Genomic DNA, 12,365 nt, shown 5'->3' with positions numbered 1-12,365 from the left:
TCCCTGTAAGTAAGGTATTATTTTTCTCTGACTTCTTTCAATATTTTTTATTGTCTTTAATTTCTAACAGTTTGATTATAATGTATCCAGGAGTGGATTTATTGGATATTATCTTTCTTTGGAGAGAGGTTGCTGTAAGTTTATTTCACTTGTCAAATTTAGGAAGTTTTTAGCTGCTTCTTCTAATATTTTTTTCTGCATCACACTCTTCTTACTCTCCTTCTAAGACTTTGAGGTTTCAAATGTTAAACTTTTTACATTTTTTCTTTGTTATTCAAAATGGATAATTTCTACTAAATTATCTTCAAGTTCACTTTTTTCTGTTAACCTCTTTTGCTGTTGAGACTATCCACTGAGTTTTTATTTTTAAGTTGTTATATTTTTCAGTTCAGACCTTTCAAATGATTCTTTATATATTCTATTTCTTGGCTGAAGTCATCTATCATCCCATTATACGAGTTAAATTCTTTACTTGGTGGAGCATGTTTACAATAGCTTCACTAAGCCTTTGTCTGATAATTCCAACATCTATGTCATCTTGGTGTTGGCATCTCTTGATTGTCCTAAATGAGTTGTGGTCTTCCCGGTTCTTCATATGCTTCATACCTTCGGAGTACATTCCAGGCATTTTGAAACTGTGATGAGTGAACACAAGAGACAGACAAGTATGATGAGAGAACTCAGAGACAGACAGAGCCGCCGCCAAGTACCTCATCCCCTGGGGACCACAGAACCCCAAACGGAGAGGAATGTTCCCCTTTCTCAGAGTTTTGGCTCCTGCACGCTCTTGTTATTGCCACCACTGAGTACTCTTTGGGGCTAAAAGTGAATGAGAGAATTAAGTAAAGAAAAAAGTAATTAGAATAATGGTTTTCTCTAGTCCAAGCATGTCAAACTCATGGCGGGCGGGCCACATGCCTCGTTTAAATAAATGAGTTTGACATGCTTGCTCTAGTCTCACCAGTGTTAGGAATTCTTTTTCCCATTTTTTGAGTGAGAATTCGAGAAATTCTCCTGCAGTTCTCTTCACCTGTGCCTCAGTACCCACTCTGGGTTTCAGGCAGCCTCGAGTTCATGTTGGTCATCTCCAATCTACATGCTACCATTTACTTTTCAAGCCTGCAGATGCTCCACAAATTCTGTCCAGGTTTTAGAGCTGCATTTCAGGGGAAGGGGAAGGGTGGAATTAATGTGCTTTCTCTATTGTATCTACAATTGCGCCTCTTCAATATTTTAAAAATTCCTTCAAGAGGCAACAAAATGATAGATGAAGTTCCATTTTCTAAATTTTCTGCCTAACTGAATGTTTTCAGACCTATTAATGCCAGGAAGAGGGAAGATGTAAGTGTGGGCGGGTGAGGTGGGACTATCGTGTAGTCATGTGAAACATTTTAAGGCCAAAAAAAGAAAAGAAAGTCTTTTAAGCCTTACTTTTGCAGGCTTATGTTTTACCCAGTGCCATCTGTGGGAAAGGAAATAAGAAGTGAAAGGCAAGAATTAAAATAAGTTTTGGAATCAGTAAAGGGCTAAAGAAAGTTTTGCTGGGCAAGTTAGTATGGATTCAGGAAAGAAGGAAATGCATTATACTTACTGAGGTTGTTTTGTCCCATCTCCAAGCCAGGGCTTGCCAGGAATTTTCCTTTTTCCATTTACCCTGCTCATAAGCCCACCACAAAGAGCACGTCTTGGGTTTGCCTAGGCCTACGCTTGAGACAGAAATAAAACCCTTTTATCTCCTGACAGGGGACTGAGCTGTGAGACTCTGAAAGCTTTTCTTATTGCTTATCTTCTTATTTTTCTGTTCCTTTATAATGTTGTATACCCATAATATCATTACCTTTCCCCATACAAATAGCTGTCTTTGGCTCGCATGCCCATAATCCATGGAGTTAGGTCACAATAAAGGTCAACCTCTACACAATGTGCCATTCTGTTAGCTGGTTTCAGTCTGAATGTATTAATTCTGGGGTGTGTGTGTGTGTGTGTGTGTGTACTTTGGGGACTTTTCAAAGTCAGCGTTTAACCAAGGATAGAAGATCTTGAATTGGGAGTCTTCTGACAAGGGAGTGAGGGCTTCTCTCCAGACCCTTTCCTACAAGTGTCTATTAAATAAACTCCCGTCCTATAACTGGTTTGCTCAGAAATCCCATTTCCGCTACACTTCAAGGGCCAAGGTTGAGGAAAGGATTGCTGGGTACGGTTTAGAAGACAAAATACAGACTATTCATCCCAGATGAGAAGCTAAATTTACTTTGAAAATCCGCTCTGTTTGCTGGGAGATGACTCTCACTGAAAACAGCCTGGAATCTCTGCTAAAATGAGGTTGTTTTTACGCAGAGCTCTGTCCTCTCTCAGGAGCCTAGCAAGAAACAGGATTTAGAGCTTTAGGAAGTGAACTGTCAGTCTTGCAGAGCAGCCTGACTCAGAGCAATCAAACTGCAGGCTTGTTATGGACTGGGGACCACATGTTTGTACTTTGACTCATGCTGAGCGTAGGTCCTTTCACAAGGTGTGTAACAAATATAATTATTTAATTCGGTGGTATCTTGGCCATATCTGAGAGAGGAGATTTATTCATTGACCTTTAATGAATTGCCTGCAATGGGTGAGGCTGTGTTCTAGATCTATATAATGAAGATAAAGAATGAAAGATTCCCTGTTCTAAAGACACTGTTTTAGTAGGAAAGGCAGAAGGTAACCAACTGTATTAGTTAACTCAGGCTGCCATAACAAAATACTACACTGGGTTGCTTACACAATAGAAATTTATTTCTTAAAGTTCTAGAGGTAGAGAAGTGTAAGATCAAGGCGTTGGCTTATTTGGTTTCTTGGAGAGAGAGAGAGAGAGAGAGAGAGAGAGAGAGAGAGAGAACTGGCTCTCTGATGTCTGTTCTCACAAGGACACTAATCCTATTGGACCAGGACTCCATCCAACCTTCTGACCTCATTTAGCCATAATTGCTTCCTCACTCTAAGTATAAAGGCTTCAACATGCAAATTTTAGGGGGGGGGGATACATTAAGTCCATAGAACCAACCAAACAAATATGGTAATATAACAGCAGATATGGTCAGGGTTATAAGGAGAAAGATAAGTGGGAGACTAGTGCAATTTGAGGCCGAAGGATGGTAATTGACTTCTCTGAAGAGGTGACTTTAAGCAGAGGTATTAGTGAAGGGAGGCAACCAGCAGTTCTCAACCTGTGGGTCACGAACAATGAAAATACATCCTGCATATCAGATATTTACATGACGATTCATAACAGTAGCAAAATTACAGTTATGAAGTAGCAACAAAAATAATTTTATGGTTGGGGGTCACCACAATCTGAGGAACTGGATTAAAGGGTCGCGGCATTAGGAAGATTGAGAACCACTGACTGTTCAAAGGGGAAATGGTCCAGACTGAGGGACCAGCAAGACAGAAGCTCTGGGGCAGAAGAATGTTTGATTACAGCAGAATAGGTGTTTAAGGACCACAAAGAATTGATTGAGATAGAGTTTATCAGGGTGGAAGAATACATGCTTTTGGGGGAGAGGGAGGGAAGTTGCCTACAAGCTTCCAGCTTAATCTCAAGTAGGAACTACCTTGACCCATCTTCCCCCTGATATGCCTGGTGGCTATAAACAAGAGAAAGTCTAAATGTACTTATAATACCAAGTCTCTCTAATAAGGGCTCAAGCCTCAGGAGATTGTGGGCTATCTCTAGAGCCCTGAAATAATTCATTCAACAATTTGCAATAATTAGGAAGCTCTTCCTGTGTGCCAGGTACTCATGATCATGGCTTGGCAGAGAAACTGGAAAATGTCCTTGGACTTAATTTTCCTGGGAGGTTATTATTACAATGGTAAGTAGTGTTCAGTCAACTAGCCCTGTTGCAAGCTGGGAATGCCCTAGGACAGAACGGGCTGTCCCTTCTTTCTCTCTGGCTGGGTCCTTCTTACCACTATTTTATGCTCTCTTCTTGGTTATCTCACTCAGTCTTATAAATGTAACTGTTGCACTTGCTTCCACACATTTATCCTGGACTCCAAACTCATCCGTACTTCACTGGCCACTTGACCTCTCCCTTAGGATGCCTACTGGGCATCTCAAACCTAATGTGCACAACACTGACCTTCTGCTCTTCCTCCCTAATCCTGCTCTGTGCACAGCCTTCCTCATCTGAATGGGTGACAGCTTCACCCTTGTTCAGGCTTCAAACCTCAAAGTCACGCTGCGCCCCTCTTTTTACTTGAATGTCATATTCAATTCATTCTTAAATTGTGTAAAATATGTTTTTATTGATTTCAGAGACAGAGGAAAGGAGGAGGATAAAGAGATAGAAACATCAATGAGAGGGAAACATAGGTCCGCTGCCTTCTGCAAACCCCCTACTGGGGATCAAGCCCGCAACCCAGGTGTGTGCCCTGACGGGGAATCAAACCATGACCTCTTGGTTCATGGGTCGATGTTCAACTACTGAGTCACACCAGCCGGGCATATTCAAATCCTGTTGGCTCTATCTTCAAGATTTAGCCAAACCTGGGCATGTCTACTGCTGCCAGCCTGCTCCCAGACACCATCACTTTTCATCTGGATTAATGCAGTAACCTCCTGATCGGCTTCCCTGCTATCACTCTTCCTCCTCAATGATCTGTGCTCAAAATTGCAAACAGATATTTTCAAAATGTAAGTCAGCTGATGCCATTCCCTTACTCAGGTTCCTGCAATGGTGCTCCATTTCATTGAAAGTAAACACCAAAATCTTGCAACAGCTACAATTATCTTTCCCCTCATTAACTTCCTGCCCTCACATCAGCTCCTTTTCCTTCTGCTCACCTCGTTCTAATCACACTGGCTTCTTTGCCTTGGTTTTGTCAGGTCCTCTTCTGCCTCCCAGTTCCCTCTGCAGATTCTCCTCCCCCAGCTACACGCATGGCTAATAGCTTCTCCTTCAAAGCTTTATGAAGGTATCACCCTCTCAGGGATGCCTGCCTGAACATGCTATTTAAAATTGCAAACTGGCCCCCACAGCACTTCCTATCTCCCTCACCCTGCTCCATTTTTGTGAGTAGATCTTATCACCTTCTAACATATCATGCAATTTCCCTATTGTTTGTTGTTAATTGGGTGGCTGTCTCACTGGGCATCAGTTCCACAACGACAGGAGTTCTGCCTGTTTTGCTCACTCATGCAAGCAAACAGGTGCCTAGATTAGTATGCTCAATAAGTATTTGTTTTGTGTGGATATGTAGATACGTTCCCCTCCCCACAAGGCTATAGTTTATATCTAATGCAATTCCTTGCATCTAGGCCTTGAATAAACTATTTTGATAAGCTGACTGTTTAGCTGGAAAAATGTATTAATTGTGTAGCATTTCACAAAATTTTCTAATTTAGTTTCAAGTTCATGGAAATTTTAGCAACAATGTTATCATTATATAAAATGTACTGATTTTTTTTTCTCATTGAAGTATAATATACATACGTATAGAATAGTACATCTATTAGAAGTGTACAGCTTGGGGTTTCCCATGTAACTGATACCCAGAGGAGGAAATTCAACATTAGCAGCCGTTAGATGTCCCTTTGAGCTTCCCTTCCTGACTTCTAGGATCAATGGTTAGTTTAAACACATTTTATTTTAAAGATCCCATCATGGGGCCTGCCCAGCGTGGCTCAGTTGTTGAGCATCAACCTATGAACCAGGAGGTCACGGTTCGATTCCCGGTCAGGGCACATGCCCAGGTTGTGGGCTCGATTCCCAGTATGGGGCATACAGGAGGCAGCCTACAATGATTCTCTGTTATCATTGATATTTCTATCTCTTTCTTCCTCTCCATTCCTCTCTGAAATCAATAAAAAAATATATATTTTTAAAGACTCCATCTTGGGATTTCAACAGTTTCAATAATGCTTGTATAAAACTGATTTTATAGAATTGATCTGATTTTTACCCCTCACTGACAAAGAAAGCATAGAACTTATTTTTAAAAGTACACACATGAGGAATTATCAAAATTGTACACATCAAGATAGACTGTCTGGCACAAGTCAATTAAGCATAGATATCGGATGTATTTTTCTTTACCTCACATACATTTAAGGAGAACTATGAAATATGTTGTCAGAAATATATGTAGAATGCTGAAATATTCCTTTATTGCCTTACTGACTTGTGATATGGATGCTGTTATATCTATAAGGATTTTTCTCACATAAAGTAAGAGGAAACTTGCTGAAGAATCATTCTATTTAAACTGAAGGCTATAGAACTTGCACATATGTGGGTGAACTGCTATTTGTTATCCCCTCACAACCCCAGTTCTATTCTCATCACTTCTCTTCCCTGCAAAAGCAGATGACTCAGACTTTCTATTACTTCCCACCTTTCCCTCAAACTGTACCTCGGGACTTATGGGGAATTCCCTGCGAGCAATTGATGAGAAGACGGGGGGCTGCTGGCCGGTTTAAGTAAGTGTTTGTATTGGGTGGCTCTGTAAGTCAGGGGGGGATCTCCCAGGGAACAGAACTTTGGGCACTACATCTGGTTGGCCACTTGGCATGAAAGAAGAGAGAACCTGAATTTTCCTGGAATGTGCTGATTCATGGATGGTAGCTAATGAATTAGTCAACTGATCAGGGACTTGGTAGTTTGAAACGTGATTGGAAGATTGGTGCCAAGATCACCTGAAGGGAAATTGTGAGCTGGACCTATGAGAATTGCTCCAGGATTAGAAGCTATTTGAACCTCAGGTCTATGGCCCCCAGAGTACACTCGCTGTGTGGAAAGGCAACCAAGAGGTGGCCAAGACAGCCTATGCTTTGGTTGTCAGTGAGCCTCCTTTCCTGCCCATCTCTGCTTGCACAGATGGCCCATACACCGAGTAGCTATGGGAACAGAAGTAGAGGTAATATACAAGCACAAAAACATGGACTTCCTGTCACCGTGTTTGATCCGGTCACTGCTGTGAGTGCTCAACTTTCTAAAACAGAAGCCAACACTGAGCCCTTATGCAGCTGTTTCCTGGGGGCACCAGCCATCCAGGTTGATCATCTTGGACCACTTATTATGGGAGGGGCAGTAACTTGCCTTTATAAGGATAGCTGCATATCCTGGAGCGTGATTTTCCTTTCTTACCCATGAAGCTTCTGCTAGCACTACTATTTGTGGTCGATAGATTGCCTTAGTCACCTCCATGGTATCACAAACATCATTACCATGGACTAAGGAACTCATTAACAGTTAAACAACTGTGGTTTGGGGGCTCATATCATAGAATTCATTATTCTTACGTCACCCAGAACCTCTTGGTTTGATGAAACGATGGAATGGCCTATTGAAGGCTCCATTTTGGAGCCAGCACAGAGACAACGTCTTATGAGGTTGGGGTGCTGGTCTTCACGTGGTCAGATCAGTGGTCAATACAGGTCACTGAAGACATGAATGACTTCAGGAATACAGGCATGGAGGGAGAAATGGCTTACTTCACTTTTACACGTGATAACTCACTTCAAGAGTATCTCCTCCATGTCCCGGAAACATTGTACCTAGTGAATGGATCCTCCTGTCAAAGAGAGAGGAATATTTTCACCAGGAAACACTGAGAATGTCCCCTGGCCATTTTGATTGTTCATGCCACTCATCAAGGACAGAGAATTGGGAGCCAGCAGGAGCCAGTGTGGTTGATTCCACGTTTCAAGGAGCAATTGGACTGTTGCTACAACACTATGTCTGGAGCCCATGGGATTTATTACACTCCCGTGTCCAATAGCAATAGTCAGTGGGAAACAGCAGCAGAGCTGCTCAGCACCGGGGGCTGGTGGGAATGAGCTTTTGGTGAGAGCATCTCCACGGCCAGGGTGCTAGTGGGGAGTAGGGAATCATGGAATGAGAGGTGCGAGAAGGAATTCAGATTACCAGATTAGATTTGCTCAGATGTGGGACTGTGTCCACTACATTTCACTGTAACTGTCTTTTTCTTTCTTTCCTTGCTGTCTTGCAGCCTGGTGGTGGCGGCCATGACAGTGTGGGTTCCGGGAAGGCGTATGAGACTCTGTTACCCCTCCGTGATGAGCTGATTCCCAGTGTCGGGACCTGAGTTTCTTCAGCTGAGTGAAGAGGGAGGGTGGCCTGGGCTGGCTATTCTAAGATCTCTACTCTGCCTTTTCTTGCTGCGCTCTGTGGCCTGGGGGGCTGACCGCTACCAAAGCTGTCGTGTCACTAAACCTGTCATTTCACTGCTTCTGCTTGCCATTTGGCAAGAGGCCAGAATGCAGGAGGCGGGTCTGGGCTCTGTCCTTTCCCCTCCCTCTTCCCAGCAGAGGCCCCAGCTCTGCTCTTTCCCAGCTCCAGCTCCTTCCAGGCTGGGACAGCATTCCCTCTCCTGGGCCCTTGGCCTCCCTGGGTGAGGGCGGATCCCTGGGCGTCTCCCAGACCTTGCTGGTTTGGGTAACCCTGCCCACGCCTCTGTAAATAATCCCTGCCTGGGATGCTTTTCAGTTAAACCCCTTTCAGGCTCCCCTCTGCTTCCTGCGCAGACTTCCGTGGACAGAGCAGGGGAAATGCTGAGAAAGGAGAGGCTAGAAGGCTGGCCTGTGACAACAGAATACTCTGCATTTTCACAGGCTGACAGTGGCCAAGATCAAAACAATAGTCTCTACTGCTCGGAGTCTATGGTTTACTTATTCATTTATTCTTTCTGAAAAGGTGTTGTCAGGTAGAAAACACTTGTGGCGCTAATTGGGTTGTGCTCCAGACGGAGGGCTTTCCTGGGATGCAGGGTTTCAGTGCTAACGGTTACCTCAATCGGTGACTATCATCAGGACCTCCAAGTCCTGCCCGGATGCCCTGCTGATGTGAACTTCCCTGGCAAAGTGTGAACTTCCCTGTTCTAGTGCGGCTCCCTCAGTCCTCCGGCAGTGGCAGACGTCATGTATCTCTCATTCTTCCTCAGTAATTCTACGTGCAGTCTGCGGGTCTCTCTGAGTACAGTGGTTCAGGCAGCCAGAATGACTGGTCACAATGCCAGGCAAGAGCCTGCCAGTCCTCTCGGAATGAGAGCTTTGACCCTAAATGCAAAAGCTGAAGCAGGCCAAACAGAGCCTCCGTATAACCTTGGGCTTTGCCAACGTAGCCGGCAGTGATGGCCTTTTGGATCCTTTGCACGTGGGCAGGCACCGGATCTTGTCCCTCTCTGTGTCTCTTCCCCACGGTGCAAGCTTCGAAGGCTGAGTGTGTGTTACGACAGTCGCGGCTCATCCGTTATCAACATGCCCGTCATTGCTCTAAGTGCTTTATATTTATTTATTCCCTGTATTTTAGGGATGAGGAAACAGTTACATGACGTAAGGGACTGGCCCTGGGTCGCACAGGTAGCGTGTGTAGACTGGGCCTCAAATCCACTCAGTCAAGCTCTGAAACCTCTCAGGGGCTGTGTTGATAGCGTCATTCCCTGGTTGACCCGGGGATTCCCGGCATCTGGCTCAGAGTTTGCCAGGTAGCCAGTACTTGATCACTAAATATGTGCTTAACATTTTAAAATGAAGATAAAGCCTAGCATAGAGAGTTCACTCTCTTCTCAGGTCTCCTTTTTCCTAGAAACTGCGTTTTCTTTTCTTTTTTTAAAAATCCTTCCGTGAGGATATGCCTTTTAATTCGTCTTTAGAGAGAAAGAAGGGGGGGGGGGGGGGGAGAGAGAGAGAGAGAGAGAGAGAGAGAGAGAGACATCAGTGTGAGAGAGAAACACCGATCAGTTGCCTGCCTTACGTGCCCGGACCAGGGATCAAACCCACAGCCAATGCTCCCACCAGCGGAGCCGCGGGGCCGGGACCCTGCCCTGATCCTGTCAGGCCTCCTAAGCAAAGGCAACCTTTGACCCCGTTGACCATAACAGAGAGAAAAAAAAACAGCAGAGTGGTCTAGTGTGATGTGGGCTCAAATCGAGGCTGTATCAGTCCTAATCTATAACCTGGGAATTGCAATGGCATTTACCTCCAAAAGCTGTACTAAATGAGAATCAAGAACTTGGCAGACAGCAATGCTTAGTGTTAGCTTTGATTATATTAAATGCTAGTGTTACAAATCGATGCAAATGGAGTAAATCTAAGTAACAAGGGGTCGTTTCTCATTCCGGGAACCATTCCTTTCACCTCCTGGCTCCACCCCCTCGCGGAGGGCTCTTTCCTTGGTCGGTGTGGTCCTTAGCCTGTGTCCACGTTCTCCTCAGAGTGAAAGGAGAGGAGAGAAAGCCTCGAGCGCCCTCTAGAGGCCAGAAACTTGAATGACGTCTCAGGACCACGGGACGCTTTCTGTTCTTTTCTGCCCATTCCTTCAGCTGTTGCTCCCTCCTCTGTGCTGGGTGTTTTCTGTGTGTCCCTGGACCTATCTCCACTCCCTGCCCTCTGCTCTGGGCCTGAGCCCGCTGACCTGTGTAGGCTGCTCTTGGGAGCTCCCTGCCCTCTGACCTCCCGTTTATTTTAACTAGTGGATGCCACCAGCCTTGGGGGTGGGAGGTGGACGGTGCATGTGTAGGTCAGTGTCATTCCTTCCCCTGTTGGGTTTATGGCACCTCTTTGGGCTCTCAGGTTGCGACCTGCTCTGTCCCATGCAGCGCACATCTGGCCCCGGGAGACATTCCCGCACCTCCCCACTGTCTTCGAGGGAAGCACTCTGCTCCGGACAGTCTGGTTTCTGCTCGCTCGGCCCTCAGAGCAGCCGGCCACCCACAGGCTCTTGATTTCATAGGCGTGTGCCACCTCACAGTCACTGTGCTCAGCAAACGCCCAGGTGTGTGTGTCTGAAAGACAGTCTCATCTCTCAGCAGGCGGGAGGGAAGGCGAGACAGCCCCCCGGGCGCAGGAGGAGGCCTGACGCACAAACACACCGATGGAGAGTTTACATTCTGGTGAGAGATACGTGGTTATTTGTGTTGGTTTAAAGAAACACAATTATTTTATTTTTGGTATAAAAAGCAGTGGCTTTTAGTATATTCTTCAAGTTATGAAACTATCACCGTTATTTAATACCAGGCCATTTCCCTCAGCCCCCAAAAGAGACCCCTTTCCCATTAGTAGTCACTCTTCATTCCTCTCCCATCACCACCCCCCCCCCATTCCCTGGCAACCCCTAATCTACTTTCTGTCTCTATAGGTTTGTCTATTCTGAACGTTTAGCATGAATGGAATAGTGTCTGGCTTCTCTCACTTTGCATAATGTTTTCAAGTTTCATCCATGTTGTAGCATGAATCAGTACTTCATTCCTTGTTACCAGGTAATATTTCATTGTACGAATGTACCGCATTTCATTTACCCATCCATCAGCTGATGGACATTTGGGTTGTTTGTGCTTTTGGCTATTGTAGTGCTGCTATGAGCATTTGTGCTCAAGTTTCTGTGTGGCCATACCTGTTTACTTCTCATGGGTACATGATAACTGAGTGGGATTTCTGGGTGATAGGATAACCCTATGTTTAACTTTTTGAGGAGAATCCACCTCTAGGTATAGAATAGCTGCATCGTTTTACATTGTCACCATCCACTTATGAGTTTCAATTTCTCCACATTCTCACCAACATTTGTTACTAGCCGTCTTTTCTGGTCCAGCTTTACTTCCTCCCACCCCTCAGTTCCTGAACAATGTCATTCTATACCTGTCTCTCCCTCCCTCCTACTTTTTACTTAATCTGACAATTGACATGGAATGGCTCATTGACAGCATAAGCAGCACACCTAGGAACTTTTTACAAATGCCCACTGAAACAGAAACTCGGGGTGGACCCAGTTGTTTCCATTTTATCAAGCCCTTCAGGTCTGCTAATGCCCACTAAAATCTGAAAACCACCGTCCTGGCCAGGTGGCTCAGTTGGCTGGAGCATTGTCCCCTACACAAGAAGGTTGTAGGTTCCTGGTAAGAGCACACACCTGGGTTTCAGGTTCAATTTGGGGCATGTATGGGGCAGCCAGTCGATGTTTCTCTCACATTGATATTTTTCTCTCTCTCTTTTCCTCTCTCTCTAAAATCAATTTTTAAAAATATCCTCTGGTGAGGATTGGGGGAAAAAAAGCATTTGAAAACCATTGATCAAGTCTAATCTGACCATTTTACTTTATGTTTCAATCTTTTTAAAGGCTTTTATTTATTTTTGTTCCTTCCCCCCCCCCTTTTTATTGAATTCATTGGGGTGACACTGCTTCACAAAATTATACAGGATCAGGTACACAATTCTACAACACATCGTCTGTACACTGTTTTGCACACCATCCCAAGTCAAGTCTCTGTCCACCACCATTTGTCCCCCTTTTACCCTCCTCATCTCCCTCCACCCCACCCTCTGCAATCACTACCCTCTTGTCCGTGTCCATGAGTTTTTCCTTTTTTTT

This window comes from Myotis davidii, unplaced genomic scaffold (assembly GCF_000327345.1).
Source record: "Myotis davidii unplaced genomic scaffold, ASM32734v1 scaffold108, whole genome shotgun sequence".
NCBI lineage: Eukaryota > Metazoa > Chordata > Mammalia > Chiroptera > Vespertilionidae > Myotis > Myotis davidii.
The sequence above is the reverse complement of the archived record's forward strand: the minus strand, read 5'-3'. Positions refer to the sequence as shown.